The sequence below is a fragment of the Myodes glareolus genome, chromosome 12 (genome assembly GCF_982192425.1).
Source record: "Myodes glareolus chromosome 12, mMyoGla1.1, whole genome shotgun sequence".
NCBI classification, from domain to species: domain Eukaryota; kingdom Metazoa; phylum Chordata; class Mammalia; order Rodentia; family Cricetidae; genus Myodes; species Myodes glareolus.
Genome location: NC_142037.1, coordinates 83,748,376 through 83,769,166, shown reverse-complemented (window position 1 = coordinate 83,769,166; position 20,791 = coordinate 83,748,376). Strand labels below are relative to the sequence as shown.

Below are 20,791 nucleotides of genomic sequence, written 5' to 3'. Positions count from 1 at the left end.
CATAACTGGTGTGGGACTGATTCGCCGATACAGTGTAACAGAGAAAAGGTAATAGACGTTTTGGGCTACTTCTGTATTAATTACAACTTCAAAGGAGTAAAGAGGAATCCCAACACAGACAACATTTAAAAACAAGTTCTTTGGTCACAGAAACAAGATATCTGCAATAAAAGACAGACAATAACACACACTGGTGCAGAAGGGTTTGCTTTGCTAAAACAGGTCTCCTTATGTAGCCTAGAATGGTCTCTAATTTATAATCCTCACATTGTAGCATACAGCAGACTCTAGAAGAACTCACCCTCTCATATATTCAGGATGGAAGACAGTGCAGCTACTTTTCTTCAAAAATTCACACAGATATTGTATGACCTGGAAATTATACCAAAGCATAGATCCAGAAAAAATGAAAACTGGCATATCAGTATCCAGAACAGCCTTATCCGTGGTCATCCAAAAAGACAGGAGCCACCCAACGAGGTAAAGAACAGACAGACAAAGCTATGCAATTTACATTTTTAAGGTATTCAGCCATAAAAGGAAATGGAGGTGCTGACACATGGCATAATGTGGACAAACCCTGGCAAACGCAGCCCCAAGTTAACATAAGCTGCATGATTCCATTTCTAGGACATGTACACAATACAAATATGCAGACAGAAAGAAAAATGGCTGCCAGGGGCTGGAGGGCCAGACAGATGGAGAGTGACGGTTAATGGGTACAGGGATTCTTTTGGAGGTGACAAAAATCCCTAACATTGACTGTGGTGGTGAGCGCGGAGCTCAACAAACAGATTTAAAACGACTGGCTCACACACTTCAAATAAAATTATATTTCAATAAATTTGTAAAATTATTCACAGGCATGCATTTCACAGTCCTCTATAAATGAGGCATATAAAATATAAAATATTCTGACCACAGGCAAGGATAAGGATTTCACAAGACGAAAGAACACCAGGAGAGCACAGTAAAATGCAAGGCGTCAACAAGGGCGGCATCCAAAGCAGCGGCGCTGTGTGGAGGTTGCTTTGAAGTACTCACGCCTTCGACTGCGTACCAAGGCCAAGCCGCTTATGCCAGTTAAAGAGAATTTCAAGCCAGGCATGGTGGTTCATGCTTGTAATCTCATCAGATGAGAGATACAGACAGGAGGCCACCTTGAGTCTGAGACCAGGTTGGTCGGCACAGTAGCCTGTGACTGGCATGCTTGAAGCTCTTTTTTTCAACCCTTGGCACCAAACAAAACAAAACAAAAAACTCAATAAAATCAAAACGAGAACCTACTAATCATATACGAAAGGAAAAATGGGTCTGTAACTTGCAAATCCCACTTAAAAGTCAAATGAATTTATTTGCGTTTGAAATTGGAGAACAAAAAAGATTTACTTTATAATAGTTTTGACCTATTTGAGACAGATATTTATTAAATATTTATTAAAATGCTTAAGCTTGAAATAGTACCGGAGGCACCAGAAAGAAAACAGATAAGAGCAATTCAATTCTATACCTTCTGCTCAATAAAACTTGCTTCCCCTTGGCAGGTGGTGCAGAGAACTCTACCCAGGGGGTTAATCAAAATTTCCTTAGAATAATTGAAAAGCATCTGCATTTTTCCCCCAGAAACCACAAAAAAAGTCACTGTAAGCAGAACATATAATCTTGATTATTAGCACTGAGCCTGGAGCAGCACAATGTGTGTCCCCAGAAATTAAGTTACAGGACGCGGTGGCATTGTGGGAAGTCAGTGATGTCTCCCCTAATGAGACTGAAGAGCTGAGGAATGGGGAGAGAGACAAGGGTGCTAATCAGCTGCATGTGTGATGTTCTGCTACTGTCTGGAGCAAGCTGCTTATTGTGCCCGATGCAATCACTCTCGGGGTAGGATGGTGCTGAGAGAGACCTCAGAGGTCACTGACCCCAACCTTTAATTTTACAACAAAGAAAACTGAGGGTTAGGAGGTCACATCACCAGTTTAAAGCATTACTGGGACTAGAAATGAACTCTTTCAGAGCTCTTTTCATTAGGTATTTTTCCCCCTGAGTCTGCATGCTTCAGAGGGTGTTACCCTAAGACACGGGAAATTACAAGTTCTGAGGGTTACACTGGCAAAATTCAGCATACAAGGGCTACACCATCTGTGAAGGCACATGACCAAAGGCTGTGGGGGTACTGAAAATTCCAATCAAAGCAGCCAGAGAACTAGGGTTCTGTGCAGTACAGGTCTGCAGCTATGGTTCGGGTTGTTAAAGCCTAATCGCTCCCAAGAGTAATTCTGCAGATAATGCAAGAAGGCGCAGTAAACCGGAGTGGCCACAGGGGGCGCTCTTGCGGCTAGTTAAGAAGCAGTTCACCAGGTTTTGGCAGGGAGCGGTACACTGTGGCAATCTTGCACAGACTGCCACCTAGAACCACCTAGGCTGGTTCTGCAGCCATCATAAAGAGCTTCTTAATTATCCTGGAGGGCAAGCTTAAATATTTGGTCTCTGAGGGAAATATGCCTCAACTCAGGTTAATAAATGTACATTCTAATGTAAGCACCAGTGTCTGTGAGTTAAGTTACTACAGGTTAATTCTTTTGGCTCTGATTACTTGCTGCTTCCCCATGCATGCCTGTGTGTGTATGTATATGTATATGTGTGTGTATATGTGTATGTATGTATATGTGTATATATGCATGTAAAGTTTTGTTTTCTTTTAGTTGTGTGTAGCCATGTGCATGTGAGTTCAGTTGCTCATGGGGCTGGAATCACAAGGACTTATGAGCTGTCCAGTACAGGAACTGTACTCGGGTACTCTACAGGAGCAGTATACACTCTTAACTACTCTGCCAGCTCTCCAGATCCCGTGAAGTTTTAATTTCTCTTCTTATGATGGTTTAACATTTGGAGAAGGCACTTACATACTCAAGGACAGACTATACCACCCGTAAAGTAAATTGTGACTAAGCCAAGCACCCCTTTATTTGACACCACACCACCATTTCCCCTTCCCTAACATTTAGGTCAAAGTATTGGACAACTAGAGACTTCCCTTTATCCTGATCAGAAAATCCTACCTACCCCACCTACCTGCCCTGTACTTTTCCAGGGAGCCCAGCAGGGCTTCTTCTGTCTGGCAAGCCTCCCGCCCCCTAGCTTTCCCTGTGGGCCTGCATGGTATGGCTGCTCCTTTTGGTGGGAAGTAAGTAACAAATTCTTCTTTTAAGGGCAGTAACCTCGGTCACCTCCATAAATCAGAATCCACAAGTAAAATGTGCTGTGTAGTTAGCTTCCAGGGGCCAATTTGCAGGCTGGATATGGCAAGCCACCAGGTGGTGACCAGGCCGTGCTAGTCCCTCCATGAAAGCCTGTTGCAGGCTGCAGGGACTGCAGAGCTTCCTGGGACTCAGACAGTGCTACTGCTGGCCGTGCACAGGGAACATGGTGTGTGTTCATACAGGAACTGACACCACAGTATTAAATGGATCTTCCCCTGTAAGTTACCATGATAGTAACAGAGATGATCCAAGAGAAAAATGGTATAGGTAGATAGCAATCTTGAACTGGAAAAAGTTCCTTTAGAGATGACGTTTAGATATAATCACAGATATGAAAAGCAGTATCCCTTGGATCAAGCTGTCAGTGACCAAGGAATACAGGGCATTTATAAAACCACTTTGATCATAGTTCTGTGTAGATGTAAAGGCGCATGTGAACAGTCACCGAATATTAGGACAAATAAGAAAATGCTGATTTGGCAAATGGGCTGAAATGAGATCATCTATAGTGAATGCAGAGGGACTTGCTGTACCATGACCCAGGGGACAACCATGAGCAAGTTTCCAATCTTAGCTTGGGGAAGGTTAGCCGAGAATTACAAATGATCCCCAACTTAAGATTCTTCTACCTTACAGTGCCAGGGAAGGTGATAACACATTTGGTAGGAAGGGACTGGAATTTTGAATCAGGGTCTTTAGGGTGAGGGTCCTTGGCAGTGGTAGTAAGCAGCTCTAGGCTGTGGTCAGAAGGGAACCCCATCAGCTCACTGCACGGCCCATCCTTCTTAGCGCAGGCTGGATGTGTGTTGCCGAGGTCTGCTGTCAATGGTGAGCTGCATTAGCTGCATTTTTTTTTTTGGCTTAAGAGATTTTTCATTTATCACGAGCTTTATTGAACAGAAAACCCCACCCTGGAGGGGCCTGTCTATGTCCACTGTCATACTACTTGTTTCTGAGGCTGAGTGAGTGCTGTGCTAGGCTAGCCTGTGCATTGTGGGGTCCTCAGCAGCATGCTGGCCTGCTCCGGTAGCAGCCCATCGCTGGAGACAACCAGAATGTCTCCAGACAATATATATGTCCCCTGAGAACAGAGCCACTACTCTGGAACACTATATTACTACTTGCAATATTATAACACATTGTTGGGCTTAAAAATAGATTAAAGGAGAAAGTAAAGAAATAGGGGTTAAATACATTAAAAAAAAAAAAAGAAATCTCTCAGACTTGAAGGTGTGTCACATCTGGATCACCTTGAACATTAGCTAGGGTTCTCTCTCTCCCCACCCCATCTATCTAATCTAGCTTATCTATCTAGTCTATCTATCTATCTATTATCTATCTGTCATCTATCTATTAACCTACCTACCTACCATCTATCTATTTGGGGGTCAGCGCTAGGGCTTGAACTCGGGGCCTTGCATATGCTGACTAAGCACTCTACATTATTAAGCTACACCTCGCCTTCGTACTTTCTGTTTCAATACAAGGTCTCACTAAGTTGCCCATGCTGCCTTCATCTTGGGATCTGCCTGCCTTAGCTTCCTCACTTGGGATTATAAGAGTGCATCACCAGGCCTCATTTGGTTAAGTTTTTCTTAATTGAGAAAAAAAACCTTTAAACCAAACTGTATGTTTAATCTAGTTTTCTGTCTATTAACAGTTTATTGGAAAAATATTATTACCTTTTGTGAAAAAGCTCTCCCACCAAATACAGAGGCAGCTGGCTGACTAAGCAGGGAAATGGGGACCTGGCCTTTTGCAGCATTGGGCATCAGGTGTCTACAGTCATCTCACAAGGGTCAAGAGTCCCTTACCTGGTATCCAGGCATCACAAAGGCAGATAAAGGGCCATTGGCAGAAGGAGCCCCAGGCTCCAGCTACCTGTGCAAGAGCCAAGCTTTGGTCTAGGTTGCTGCTGTAGCTGTCTTCCGAATATAAAACCAATTGGTTTCTGCAGACTCTTTTTTGTTGTTGTTGTTTTTAAAGTTAACATTTATGTGCATGTGGACAGGTCTGTGTATGCCACATGTATCCAGATGTGTGCGGAGGCCATAGGTATCATATTTCTTACAGCTGGAGTTACAAGTAGTTATAGAACCTATTACTATTCTTTGGAATAGGTTCCAAAGAACCTATTCGGGTTCTTTGGAAGTGTGGGAGGCAGAGGATCTTAGGCTCACAGATGATAAGTACTGGGGGAACCAGGATGTTAAACACACAGGGCTGTCTTTTTAAAGGGAAAGATGTATAGCCTACTTTTCATACAGAAAGCTGGGTCTACATAGATGTGGTTAATAGCCTGTGACCTTTGCACTATCTGTGTGGCCGAGACCACACTGGATCCTCTGCCCATAGACTCTAATCATGAGCCTATCAATCTACAAAACCCATTTTTATGGAAGATGTTACATGTACTTTATAAACAGTTTCACTGAAGTCATGTCTTAATTGAGTTATTTATCACCAGGAAATTTTACAACAAATTGTGCTGTGCTTAAATATGCTTAAAATAAACTACTCGGGGTCAGACATCTAAAGTTTGGACCAACACCAGCTGTGGAATCGAACTGTCTTCTTACCTCCTGTGGGTTGTTACTCTGCTGGTGTTTGCAGAGGACTGAGGACCCCTCCTCCACACACACAGTGAAAGAGCAGCAAGTGCTCTTAGTCACTGAGTCATTGGCCCAGCCCCATTTCTGCAGGTCTCTAACAGGTATTATTGCACCTGCAGAAAGAAGTGACAAACAGCACATTTGAGCGCTCTACAGGGACGCATCAAGATGGGCTCTCTGCCCATCCCCATTTTAAAGGTTGATCTAATGAACAGCTGAGACAGAAAAGAGGTGGGACAGTCTTTTGGACATGGTTAACTAAGACAGTAATCGTTAGAGTTTATACACTAGTTATTTCCCTTATCCCTAAATAAGGGACAGATTTCATCTCAAACAAGGTCACTTTGCAATGTCATAGTGTCCTTGAAGCCTGATAATTAACTCAGGTAATTAGCACTAGGACCCTAGAATTACCTGAACTATCTCACAATTGAGGATATTCATCACCAGATAGATGCTAGCTTGGGAGGAAAGTCACCTCTCAAAAGCATGCACTTGGTGTGCTGACTGTGGTCTGACAGCTTGTTGCTTCTTTGGGCGCCTGTAGCACAGTCCATACCCAAGGGAGAGAATGCCACAGAGTATTAAATGCCATAAAATTAAATAGACACAAAAGAATGGAGGAAGCCCTCACAAATGCCTGAGTAAAGGGATGCTTGTAATGTACTCAGCGTTACCAGGGAGACACCTAACTTCCGCAACGCTGAAACCCAAGTCGAGCGGCTTCTTGGACAATCCAAGAACTGCTCTCATCACTCAGCAGGTGCTGTCTCTGGTAAACAGTGGTGGTTCTCCTACCTATTCAGCGAGTAGCACCAAACAACACACATGAACATCATACAAGCTACTTTCCTTTCTGTCTAGGCTGGCCACCACACTCTCAGAAACTGCCTGTCTCCACCTCCCCATGCCAGGCTTAGAATTATATGACTAGGGTTGCATGAAAGCCATGCCCAGGTTTTCACATGGGAGCTGGGGATCGAATTCAGATCCTCATGCTTTCACAGTAAGGACACTTATCCACTGACCAGTTTTCCCAGCCCTGTTTTAAATTTTACAACGAATTTTCAGGTACTGATGGCCTATTCATCTTACAAACTGAATGGCACCCTAGCCGATATATGAAGGACAATTCTAAAGACCTATAGAGTCATGCACTTTGAGGACACTAAGCTATATAGTAAAACTGATTTTATTCTGAAGATTTGGGCAGTATTTTAGATACTTTGAAATAAGCAATGAGACCTATAAGGCTCAAGACACTATGATATCATTAAGCAGCCACATATAAATGAACTAATTCAATTATAAAGTCATCATTTCACAAACAAACCTACTATTGTAGAGGGTGGATGCTTCCCCTTTAGGTATGGGGGCATCTCCCCAAGCTCTGCTCTGAGCAGTGGTCACTGCACCTGCGGCACAGCTTTGGACGTCACCTCGTCCATGCCCACCCCAGCCTTCTTCCTGGTCTACATATCAGGAGTGTGTCCCTCATGCCACCTCATCACGCAGTCCATCTGTCTCTGTGGCCTTTCAAACAAAACACACTAAACATCCAACTTACCATCTACCTATGGCTTCTCTGCGTGGTGCTCTTCTGCCTCTGAGTCAACAGGCAGATGACATTCAAACAATCCAGGGAGACAGAAACCCTTCTCTTTCAATTTCTTCAGTGAACCCCAGAATCTAGAGAACACAGCCCAGTCTCCTTGGTTCAGTCTGTACCATCTAGCTTCTGCTAGTCTACCCTTCCGGCCCAAACAGACCTTTGTCCCCCTTCCTGACACCCTCACTAGCCAACCTGCTCTTCCTTAAATGCCTGGGACATCTTTGGGCCTTTGTACTTAAACCTATTTCTTAGTCTTCTTTTCCATTAGTTTTAAAACTCTATCTCTGGTCCTTTGCAGATCTTGATCTCTTTGCTTTTAGAAATGTTTTTCTCATATGCAAACTTGATTTATTGTTAGAGTGGTAGCCTAAGCTAGAGAGGACCCCGGAGGTCATATCTCCTCCGGTACCTTTATCGGAGCTCTACAACACGCCTTCATACCATACCTGATAGCTATCAGCAGCTGCCATTCTATCTTCAGAGGACAGCCAGCTACCTGACAACAGGAACAGCTTCTTTTCAGAGTTGGCAAATATCTGCCCCTAACAAATGATCCACCAGTGTTCTCACAGTGACTGACAGACAAAGCATAACACTTCATCATTAAACGTGATGTCTAATAAGATACAAACTTGGCTCCGTTATGGTGTGGGAAGTCCTTCTGTCTATATGTTGCTTTTATTGGTTAATGAATAAATCTGTTTCTGTCAGTGGCTTAGCAGAATAGGGCAAGGTGGGAGTTCCAAGCAGATAGAGGAGAAAGAAGGCGGAGTCAGTGAGAAGCCATGTATCCCTGCCAGAGACAGACGCCAGACAGAACTTTATCTGGTAAGCCACAGCCACATGGCCATACACAGATTAATGGAGATGGGTTAGTTTAGGATATAAGAGCAAGCTAGAAATATGCTTAAGCTATTGGTCAAACAGTAATGCAAATAATATAGTTTCTGAGTGATTATTTAAGGTCTGAGAAGTCGGGAACGAACAAGCAGCCTTCTGCAACACTGTTACTCCCATGTTTATTGATGTTCAGCTAATAGACAATACACAGATATTTTATAGGTTTTTTTCTTCTGTTTTTTGAGACAGGATCTCTGTACATAGCCACAGCTGTCCTGGAACTTACTATGTAGACCAAGCTGCAAGTCTCAGACTCACAGAGATCCATCTCCCTCTTCCTCCTAGGGAGGCAGAGATTTAATCTGCTAGAATTAAAAGTGTACAGATTCTTAATCAGAGACACAGGTTCTGTGGCCTAGACTCTGTGTGTGTGTGTGTGTGTGTGTGTGTGTGTATGTGTATGTGAGTGAATGTGTGAGTGTGTGTGTATGTGTGTGTATATGTGTGTGTGAGTGTGTGAGTGTGTGTGTGAGTGTGTATGTGAGTGTGTATGTGAGTGTGTGTGTGTGAGTGCATGTGTGTGAATGTGTGTGAGTGTGTGTGCATGTGTGAGTAAGTGAGTGTGTGTATGTGTGTGTGTGTGTGTGTGTACCAGTACTTGTGGAAGCCAGACTACAACCTGAGGTGTCATTCCTCAGAATTATTTTCATCTTGTTTTTTGAGAAATGATATCTCTCTGGGATGGAACTCATTAAGTAGGGTAGGCTGGCCAGACAGGCTTCAGGTATCTGCCTGTCTCTACCTCCCAGGCACTGAGTTTACAAATGCATGCCACTATAATTGACTTTCTGTGGATTCAAACTTGGGTCCTCTACTGACTAGGTCATCTCCCCAGCTCTTTGGCTGAACTTTTTATATTAGGTTTTGGATCATGAATTCTAATTAGTCTTAATAATAAAAATCTGGAGTCAAATATTGGGGGTAAAAGCTGAAAGTTCAGAGAAGCAGAGCAGCCAGCCACTAGAGTTCTTACCTCTAGGAAATCCTCAGACCAAATGGGGTATCCTGTCTCTACAAGTCCTCAGACTGAAAGCTGTCTCTATGAAATCTCAGACTACATCCTGACTCCTGTCTTCTCCTGCCTTATCTTCCTTTCTCCACCCAGTCATATCATTTTCTGTCTCCACCTCCTTGGTGCTGGGATTAAAGCTGTGAGCTACTACCACTTGTCTTTGTTTCTCTTTTAGACTGATTCAATCTTGTGTAGCCCAGGGTGGTCTTAAACTCACAGAGATCAGTCTCTGTCTCCCAAGTGCTGGGATTAAAGGTGTGTGCCACCAATGCCTGGCCTCTATGGCAGTGGCTAGCTTCGCACTCTGATCTTCAGGCAAGCTTTATTTGTTAAAGCACAAACAAAACATCACCACAGGGTTTTCTTTTGGTAAGAGAAAAACTAAGCTGGGCTGTGGTGGCGTACACCTTTAATCCCAGCACCCAGGAGGCAGAGGCAGAGAATCTGAGTTTGAGGACAGCCTGATCTACATAGTGAGTTTCAGGACAGCCAGGGTTACACAGAGAAGACTGTAAGGAGGGAGGGAGGGAGGGAATGAATGGGTCTATATCTCTGCAGCTCCACCAGCCTATGTGCAGGCCACCTTGGCAGCCATCACAAATTGCAGCATCATGTGCCCGTCTTCATCCTCAGCCTGTATGCTGGTTTTTTTTTTTTTTTTTGAGACAGGGTGGTCCAGGTTGTCTTGAAAATCAAAATAAAATCACAGTTCCCTGCCTCGTATGCCCAAGCGCTAAGAATTGAAGTTTATACCATTATGGCTGGTGTCAGCACGGTACCTTAGGGCAAAGGTCAAGTCACTTTCATGGAGTCCCCTTCCTAGCACATGGCATATAGGACTCCTGTGATTTTTCTTAACTTCCCTGATAATGCATCACACAACTATGTATTAACAATCAAGCTTTTAAAAAAGCACAGTATGCCAGGGTCAGCAAAACAGCTTGGTTAAAGGCTCTTGTCAACAATCTTTATGACCTGAGTTTGATCCTGAGGCCCATAGGGTATGAGGAGAGAAATGACTCCCAAAAGTTGTCCTCTGACCTTCATGAATGTAATGAGTCATGAGCACCTAAACACCGTAAGTAGATGCACGCTAATAAAATGATAAATAAAAAATACACACACCAACTTCACAAGGATAAACACTAGACTCACATTCCAAGTGTGCATTTCCAGATAGACTGGAGGTCAATATTCATTCCATAGACCACACACTGCTGCAGAAACCATGCTTAACTCACAACATTTAAAGTGCAAACATAAACTCTCATCTATACTCTGGCTCAGACTTTGTACATTTAGAGGAAAACGTGGATGGGATGCTATAAGTTGACTTGCCAGCTGAGTATTATAGAAATAAACACATCTGAAGAACGTCAGCAACCTGGCACTAACTGCTCTGGGGACCCCTCCCTGCCTCTGACTCTAGTTGGCAAAGGATTAGGGTGGGGATAAGGCAGTTCAGCCCCAGAGAAGGAGGGATGAGCTGTGTGCGCTTGCATGTGTGCATGTAGGAGAATATATGTAAAATCTGGTGGGGAAGGCTCTGGTTTCCATACTGGACACCACCACCACCCTCACCCCCATCATCTTACTTTCTCTATCCAGGAAAGTGGGCATCAGGGCAAGTGGTGGGCAAGAAGGCAACCCGGGTCAGTGCCTTGAAAAAAGAGGAACTCAGATAGAAAGTAGAAGCAGGTAAGACTCAGATGCTACAAAGGCAGGCTGGAACAGGTAGACAGTTATGTGGACCAGTGAGTGAGAAGTGGCTACAAGCTATCATGCCATTTCCAATACTCCACAGATGCAGAGAAAGGGACGGGAGAGAGAGTCCCTGAGCCAGACACCTGCGGCCGAGGAATTCTTGACATTTACAAGGCACGAAAGACTGGCGAGGGTCTCTCACATCTTTGGGAAGGTGAGACCCAGACACAATGATGACATCACTTATTACTCCAAAGACGAGGCAGGAATAACAAATCTACTTCTCATTTTCTAGCAATTTGACTTTCAGACAAATGGGAGACTATTTCGTTAAAAATTCAACACTCAGAAGTGAATTCTTAGACGTTTTTGATGATGCTTCTCTGTCTCTAACTAGGAGTGATGCAGACTGGAGACCTGCAATGTCGGATGACAAGATACAGCACTGGCTTCAGCTCTTGCTAATTAAACGAATCAATTAAGAGGCTTCGACTGCAACTGTGTGGCTGCTGTTCGACGGCAGCAATAACAGCCCCACAGGGAGGTCTTTCCCGGCATTAAAACGCTGTCCTCCACAACTCCATCTGATATTATTAGAAATGGTTATTTCTGTCTTGCTGTCATATTAGTGGCAAAGGCAAATTATGGAAATATGCAAACCAGGATGGTCCCAGTATGAGATCAGGTTGGGTTTTCAGCCTCCGAGGGAACAATTGCAGAAACTCCAAAGTTCCCCAAAGTTCTTTAATGGAACGGATAAATCTCTCAGCACAGCATCCACTTACAAGCTAGGTAAGGGTCACATATTTACATTCTTTCCTGCTAGGCTGATGCGATTCAACGAGATGAATTATCATATTAAGTTTACCCTCCTGAGTTAAACTGATGGAGTTCAAAATTGTTTCCGATGGTTGTCATTAATCGCTGTTACTTCATAAACCCTTACTTTGAAATCTAATTGTGCTGCTGTACCAAGGGTCATATTAATAGACTCCTTAATGGTAAATCTTTGTAAAACATGTTTATTCTACTGATGTTATCACTCAAGCTTTCAAGGCTAATAAGAAATAAAGTATATTTATTATCAATAAAAACTTAATTTAAAATGTACAATTTGAGACTCAAATTAACTTTGAGAACTTCAGCATCATTTGGTTTCATTAAGATGTCTGGCTAAGTGTCAAAGACAGAAACTGATAGTTCCTCCAGCCCTTGGTGAACACCAACACCACAGCTACAGAGAGGCTGTTCGGGGGAATCGGTCTGGTCTCTCCAAGGTGGGGAGAATTAGTTTCAGTGAGATATGCTTGTTTATAATACAGTGCTTCAAACATTAAATAGTAACAATGATTATAATTTAAATAACGAACACAATGATAACTTCCACACTTTTAAATTAAAAGGAAAAATCATCTTTATTGCTTAATGTGAGAAATTCTGGTTTAGCAAAACACTGCCTTTTCCGTTTCTTTGTTAGCTAGACTGTCTGGTGTACAGACTGATAGCTTAACCAAAAATGTGGGGCCCAACCAGCTTGCTACCTGAAATAGTCACCTCTGACTTTAGGGCAATTCTGGGACATTAGTTTACTAAGAGGATTTTTGGATCAACTGTTTGTGCTCCCTGCCTGGCAGATTCTAACCACCGCATGACAGGGTTCAGAGGTGGGCTCTTTGGGAAGTGGTTGGGCCTAATTAGAGGGGGTCCTGAAGGGGTTCCAAGGACCAACTTCATAAGTAGAGAGTGTGTGTCACCCTCTCCCTCTGCCCTGCCCTGTGAAGACACAGTAAAAGCCGCTGTCAACTTCTTCAGAGAGCTCCCTGGGTTATTCTGAATGAATTCTTGACGTTAAGACAAGTAAGACCTAGTTTAAATCCAGCTCTACCAGTTCATCTACACCAGGTGTTATTTAACGCCTCTGTGCTTACATAGTTCTGAACCCGGGCACATTCCCCTCGGTGTCTCACACATTTGAGTGGATGAGGTGATTCCTGTTATGGGGGTGATAACAGACGAGAGACTATTTGGGGAAATAAATGGCCACATCTGAGTGAGGCATTAGAAGAGCAGACCTAAGAAACAATAGGCTTAGGACAACTGTCTGAGTTATTTTAATTTTCATACATGTCAAATAATCTTTACTGTTTATTTAAATATACTTGGCTGAACAATGTCATCTAAAATGTCATGTTCCTCAGAACCTCATGGGTGGGACATTATTTGGAACTAACTAGGGTTTTGCAGCCGTGAGCAGTTAGGGAGTTTTGACTGGGTTGGGTAGGTGAGCCCAAACCTCCTAACTGGTATTCTAGATTCACATGAATGAAAACACACAGACACGGGGAAAGGATTACATGATGGCAGGAGCTTAGAATGACAGCTCCAAGCCATTGGATGCCAAAAATGCCCCCACCACCAGAACCTGGGAGAATGGGGTCACCAGCCCTTCCACAAAGCCATGCTGAGTCTAATTTTGGGTTTCTTCTTCAGGACTATCAGTGAATTTCTGGTGTTACCTATGTGCAACAACCATTGTAGGAGCAACGAATACAGAGTCATATTGTGAGGACACGATATTGTGAGAACAGGGTCCAAGAATGGAGCCAAGTGAGGGGAATTCTGAGTGCTTACAAGAAAACTCCAAGAAAACAAAACAAGAGTCTCGTAACCTCAGTTTCTTCAAACACACGGAATTGTTCCTGGATTAGTGCCCCTCCCAGGTGTGAAGCATGAGACTTTAGTGGGCCTCATTCATCAGCTCCATTCTCCCAAGTCCCACCATCTTCAGAGCCACACAGGGACCTGCAGCTGGCTCTAAGATGAAAGACTGGGGACCCTCATAGCAGGAAGGGCCTGCGAATAATGGGGCAGAAGCCAGGAAGACTCTGCCTTATATCAAGATGTGAATCATCTTTTAAAGAATGGATGAGCACAAGTATGAAAATCACAACTGTTACATTGCTCGCAAGTTGTTTATTATTATAGTCTCTGGTTTCAGACAAAGGAACTTTAGATGTAGAGGTATGGGACAGAGTCTGAAAAAATACTGTAAAGACATATAAACAAGGGGGAAATCCCCATTCAGTTTTAGGTGGGTCACTTGGCATTAATTTGGACTGCTACAAAATGCTTAAGGAAGGTAAGAAGGACATTAATCATGAAGAAGGGACAGATAACTCCTTGAATGAATATAAACTGGATGATCAAACCTTAAAATTGGTAAAAGAGGCAGAAAAGATTTTCCCCATTCAGGCAAAAGCAAAAGTAAAAACTGATCACCATCCCTTAAATACGCATCTTCCAAGGCCTGAAGGTGACTGTGAAGCCTGCAATGAGCAATCTGACGATCAATCTAATCTCATCTAAATCGCTCCACTTTTTGAGGAGCATTTAAGAGAGCCTGTGAAAATGCTACCTTTACAGCCTAGATAAGCGAGGGCAGGGCAGGGAAAGAAATTAGTATTCCAGTTCTTTCTCAGCCTCATAAGCGGTGCTTGGTATTTACTTCAAACTCTAGAAAGAGAGATGGCGTTGACAGTCCTCAAATATTGTCAAGACGCAAGGAAAGAACTGCAGCTATTGGAGTCCAGGATAAAAGAAGCATTTATGTATCATGTGGATCCTTTACTGCCTTTAAAGTTATTCATTTTTCCCAATAAATTGTCTCCTACAGGTATTATAGCACAAGAGAACAAACCTTTGGAATGGATTTATTTACATCATAAGGACCAAGGAATACTAACTTTCCTTACTTTTTCTTGCTCAACTAATAAATCAGGCAAGACACGATGTAAACAATTATATAGATTTGATCCTTGTTGTATTATATTACTCCCAACTAACAATCAGCTTTCACGGAACTCAATGGATTTTCGAATTTCATTTGCAGATTACTATAGATGGATAGTAAATCATTATACAGCTGGTTAGCTATGGGATTTCCTCATACAAACTGAATTTGTGATTACAAAAATTGTCCAACCATCTCCCATTTCACAGGCAGATACTTATTTTATTGATGATTTATCTAAGGGTATAGGAGGGATTCATGGTCAGATATTCATCAATATATTAATACTTCCTTTCTCTCAGCTCAACTGGTAGAACAGACTGTTTTGACTTACCTATTATTGTTAATTCATAAATCCTTAACTGTCAGTTCAGATTCTTCTTATGTTGAAGAATTATTTCCAGCAATAAATTCATACTCATGCATACGCGAACCTCCCTGATTTTGTTGCAGAAGGAAATAAGTAGCGGATGCATTAATCTACCCCAGTTTTACTTCTACAGAAGAAAATTATGAAGGGTGTGCATTGTCATTGCACATGGATCCTCTAAAACATATGGATAGCAGATCCACAGCTAAAGGAGATATCGACAGTATCATTAGAATTTAAATCTGCATAAGGCCCTGTGCACCAAGGGAGAAGTGATTCTACTAATGATTCTGTGCTTATGACTGGATCTTGAGACCATAACAGACTTTCATTCACTCATCTGAAGAAGGGACGGTATTCACTTTTCCCTTGGGATTTGAATCACTTCCTATTTGCATAGAACATTATCATAACATTTGTGTTCCTATTAAATAGCAAATATAGGCTTAATCATATGGGTCGCCTTTCAAGCTATTCTCTAGATATTTCTAACTAATATAATAATGTAACCAATAGTACTGGGCATAGTTTGCATCCTTGTTCTTGGTGGCAGAGTATTATATACAATGATTCCACTGTACTAATATTTTTCATTATGTTTATAATTTGCCTGCTTATAGGATGCTCATGCATCAAATGACAATTAAGACTTATCTGCAGCATCTCATTATAACCACCCTGAATATCCCGATTTTAAAAAATAGAAAGGGGGAGATGTCCAAACACAGTCAAAGAATGGAGTCATGTGAGAATTGTGAGTGCTTGTGAAATAACTTCAAGAAAACCAGACAAGTCATATGACTTCAGTTTTGTCAAAAAAAAAAAAAACTCATGGAATTGTTATTGGATAATGCTTTCATGTCCCTGCCAGGGGCAATAGATAGGTGTGAGTTTACTTCAGATTATTCATTACGACTGGCTATTGCATTTACTTGTAATACAATACCTCATTTATTGGTTCCATTTTCCCAGGTCCCCCTACCTCTACAGTAGTAAACATCTTATAAACTACATTTGAGAAGCAGGAGAATAGTCAAATACGAACTCTAAGGTAAAATACACACAACATGCACACCCAGGCCAACTGTGCTTTTCTAGACATAAGGGTGTAAACATACCCTGAATGGACCACTCCTCTCATTCAGAAGGCTGCCTTCATTCTACTGAAGCATTATCTGGTAATTGTCCACAGTATTCCAAGCAGTATGGCGGAAAGGAGAGATCCTTTGCTTGGGTTGGAAATCATACGCTAAAGCCTTCAAGGGGACAGAAGAATAGACTCCCACTTCTCCAATCCCTGCCTTTCATGTGAATATGGAATCTACTAAAATGGACACGCGGCAGGAGCTCAGGATTCAGTCTGAGCATTCGTGGAGACACAGTCGTGTTCCCTTGGGATGAGGATTCGGTAGAGGTAAAAAGTCTCTCAAGCGGCTGGTTCCTTTACTTCTCTGATCTTTCAGCATTTACCCCAATATCTGTCTCCAAATTTTTATTTAGTAAAACTACTTAGGGTTGCATTACAGACGATGGACTTTCGGGTTTCCAGGCTGTGTGCTGAGGCAAACTGAGCTACCTCTGGCAGGAACGACACACAGCATTTTAAGGAGGCAAATTTCCACGAGCTTCTGGTATTTTCTCACTCTGCTGAAAAAATGACCATCTTGTGCTCTGGAGGATTTGATCTGTAGGAACTGGGGGTAGACACTGGAATGAAGCTGTCTGCAGTATATCTGGTTTCCTGAGCTCACTGTCTCTCCCTGAAGGCTGCCTACTGTGTGTGCTGACATCACCCTGCCTCCTCTGCCTCACCTTAAGAATGTGGGCTGGGGGAGATAGTGACCCAGAGTTCCCTACGAGCCAGCATGTCCATAGAACTACTGGAGGCTATTTTGTCGTCCTATAAGCCAGGGCTATCTCAGTTCCTCCAAAGTCACCTTCTTTTGTAGACTGAGTAAAAACTTGTATTGTGACCCCCAGCCTAACCCTTCCACACCACAGGGCTGGGGTGTAGCTCAGTGGTAAAATGCATGCCCAGCGTGCAAAATGCCCCAGGACTGAGTCTCTAACACAGAAACCAACAGAATTGCTAGGCTGAGCCAATCCCCAACACTTGAGTTTTAGGAACAGGCTGACTTCAACATCCTTCCCTGTCTCACTTCCTGAGTGCTAGGATTATAGGCCATGTGCCACCACATCTGACTATAAAATGTCCCTTAAATGTGCCTGTACAATTATGTAGTTATAGTTTATGTAATTTCTAACACTTGTATTAGCTAATAGCTAATAAAAGCAGACTTTTTTAAAGAATGAAGTTTCCTCAAAGTTCAGAGTAAAAAAAAAATGAATGGTATCAGTTACTTTTCAATCTTAGTCACTTAAAACAAGCATTTTATGATCTAAAATTAAACTTGTCTTCAAACATTAAAGAAGATGCTTATCAATATTAAAAGAAATCAACTTAATGAGTAGACGCAGCAAAGTTTCTCACAAAGACACTGACTCCATGGCCTGTGACTGGATGCAGCTTCTCCTGCAGGTATCTTCACAAGGAAGAACTCTAGAGCAATCTGTGCTTACAACAGTCTGTCATCAGCCCTGTTCCGCACGGATCCTCCACTGCTAGTCACACACACAGAACACACAATACAGTCAACCCACCGCCAAAGCTGCCACTGCACAACTGCAGAGTGAACAGGACTGCTCTAGAGCCTGGGTCTAAGACTTGTACAGTGTTTCCTACCAGCAGAGGCCGAAGCAGCAGCCTCTGCCTAGCTTGAGTACCAGGAGCGGAGAAATTCACAGAACTCTGCGTGTACGAGAAAGAGTGTAACAGGTCACTGTGCACTGACACAGACTGTTGTCCAGATGAGCTGCTGCAGAGCAGGCATGTTACCCTAGTCTAGAAGGAGAGAGCTCTGTTACTAACTCAGATCCTTCTAGAGCAGTGGTTCTCAACCTTCCTAATGTGACCCTGTAACATGTTCCTCATGTTTTAGTGACCCCAAACCATAACATTTTTGTTGCTACTTCATAATTGTAAATTTTCTACTGTTATGAATAATAATGTAAATATTTGTGTTTTCCAATGGTTTGGGGGTCATGACCCACAGGTTGAGAAGCACTTCTTTAGAGGATGGATACATTCTTTTATGATAGTTAACTTTATGGGTCAACTTAGCAAAGCCCCAGAACCCAGATATTTGGTCAACTTATCGTAGATGTTTCCCCAAAGGACTATAACATTTTATATCAGCAGAGTTTTAGTGAGACCGATTGCCTTGCATAATTAGGTAGGCATCATCCAATCAGTTGAAGAATTTCATGGGAATCAACCAGGATTTCAGTGAGAAGACCAACTATGGATTTGAACTGTGATTTTTCCATGGATTACCAGTCTATATTCTCCTAAAGATCTGGAATTTGCAAAGCCTCTGCAAATGTGTGACCAAGTCCTTAAAATAGTTTGCTTGCTTTTTTCTATGCACATGCGCGCACACACACAGAGACAAAAAGGTGTATCCTACAACTTCTCATGCTATTCATTAAAATAATATTTGTTTATAAAATGACTAACTAGAAGAACTGTGAGTAACTGTGAACCTGAGATTAATTACCCAAAGTTTATGCTACATTGAACAAGGGCCTGCCTATTCATACTCTACCACACATATACTACACACTAATGCATTATGCAAGCATCTCTATTCATAGATGGCAAAGCATTAAGACATGAACGTCTATATCACATTGCTACAAAGTTACCATGATTTTTTTCTGAGCCACAGGCTTTTCTAATGCCCTCAACAAACTCTCGGAGCCACAAGAACTAACTTTCAGCCCTGTGTACGTTCTGAACAAGTTGCCTCCAAGACGTAAACAGGTGTGCCGCATACTACAAACAATACTTCATAGGAGAACACAGACATGCTCTACAGCAGTAGCAGAAAAACAACAGATTTATAGTATGCCTTTAAACAATGTTCTGAAAACTATAATTGGCACTAACGATAACTGTAAACTTACATGTAAACACAGTAACAAACTTAGCAAGTACTCAGAACTGTACTACTTAGGGTACAAAGCACTCCATCACACTGTGAGTGGTGTCCTAAAGCCTAAAAAGTCCCTAAAACCATAACCAGCCATACAGTTGTTCACAGCTTTGAGTCAGTTTATGAAGAAAAATTTAAAAATATCCTAGATATGCTTGAAAATAATTTTTAAAATCCAAGAACCAAAACACATTCATAATGGCAAAAAAAGTACAGGCAATTTAAGTAGCTTACAACTGAGATTCACAGATAAATAAAAATGCATCCCTTCTATTCATTAGAATATTAAATGTCAGAGTCCAGGACTTCTGAGGGAGCAGGCCTGAGCCGGATACCTCTGTGAGGAGCGAGTCCAGGCCAGAGACATCTACGGAAACAGACCTGAGCCAGTGACTCTCAGCTAGAGCTCTCAGCAGATGAATCTAAAATGGCTGAAGGGCACTTAAGGAAATGCTCAACATCCTTAGCCATGAGAGAAATGCAAATCAAAACAATTCTGAGAATCCATCTTATACCTGTAAGAATGGCCAAAATCAAAAACATTGATGACAGTTTATGCTGGAGAGATGTGGGGAAAAGGGAAGACTTCTGCATTGCTGGTGGGAATGCAAACTGGTACAGCCCCTTTGAATATCAGTATGTCGATTTCTCAGACAATTAGGAAACAACCTTCCTCAAGACCCAGCAATACCACTTTTGGGTTTATAGCCAAAGGATGCTCAATCGTGCCACAATGTGCTCAACTACGTTCATAGCAGTTTTGTTTGTCATAGCCAGGACCTGGAAACAACCTAAATGCCCCTCAAGAATGGATAAGGTAAGTGTGGTACATTTACACAATGGAGTATTGTATAGCAGGAAAAAAATAATAGCATCTTGAAATTTGCAGGCAAATGGATGGATCTTGAAAATATCATATTGAGTTAGGTAACCCAAACCCAGAAAGACAAATATCATATGTACTCACTCATAAGTGGCTTTTAGACATAAAGCAAAGAAAACCAATCTAGAACTCACAATCCAGAGAACCTAGACAACAATGAGGACCCTAAGAGAGACATACATGGATCTAAAATACATGGGAAGTAGAAAAAAAACAAGATCTCCTGAGTAAATTGGGAGCATGGGGATCATGGGAGAGGGTAGAAGGGGAGGGGAGAGACAGGTAAAGGAGCAGAGAAAAATTGCTCAATAAAATCAATAAAAAATTTTAAAAAGAATATATTAAATGTCTCCACTAAAGGAGGTTTATAGGGGCTCCACAGATAGTTAAGAGCACTGGCTGCTCTTCCACTCCCAGCACCCACATGCTAGTTCACTACCATCAGGGGATCCTGTAGCCTCCACACGAACCAGGTACACAGGTGGTGAACAGATATACATGCAGGCAAAACACCCATACACCAGACAAGCCACGTCAAAGTGATAGCTTAAAATTAAAAAAAAAAAAAACCCATACACATAACAGGATCTACA

General features: G+C 42.2%; 1 protein-coding gene across 5 annotated transcripts in view; it reads right to left on the bottom strand.

Annotated features, from left to right (window-relative positions):
• Window positions 1–20,791, bottom strand: part of Pcca (propionyl-CoA carboxylase subunit alpha) — a 306,130-nt gene that overhangs the window by 45,425 nt on the left and 239,914 nt on the right. The window lies entirely within an intron of this gene.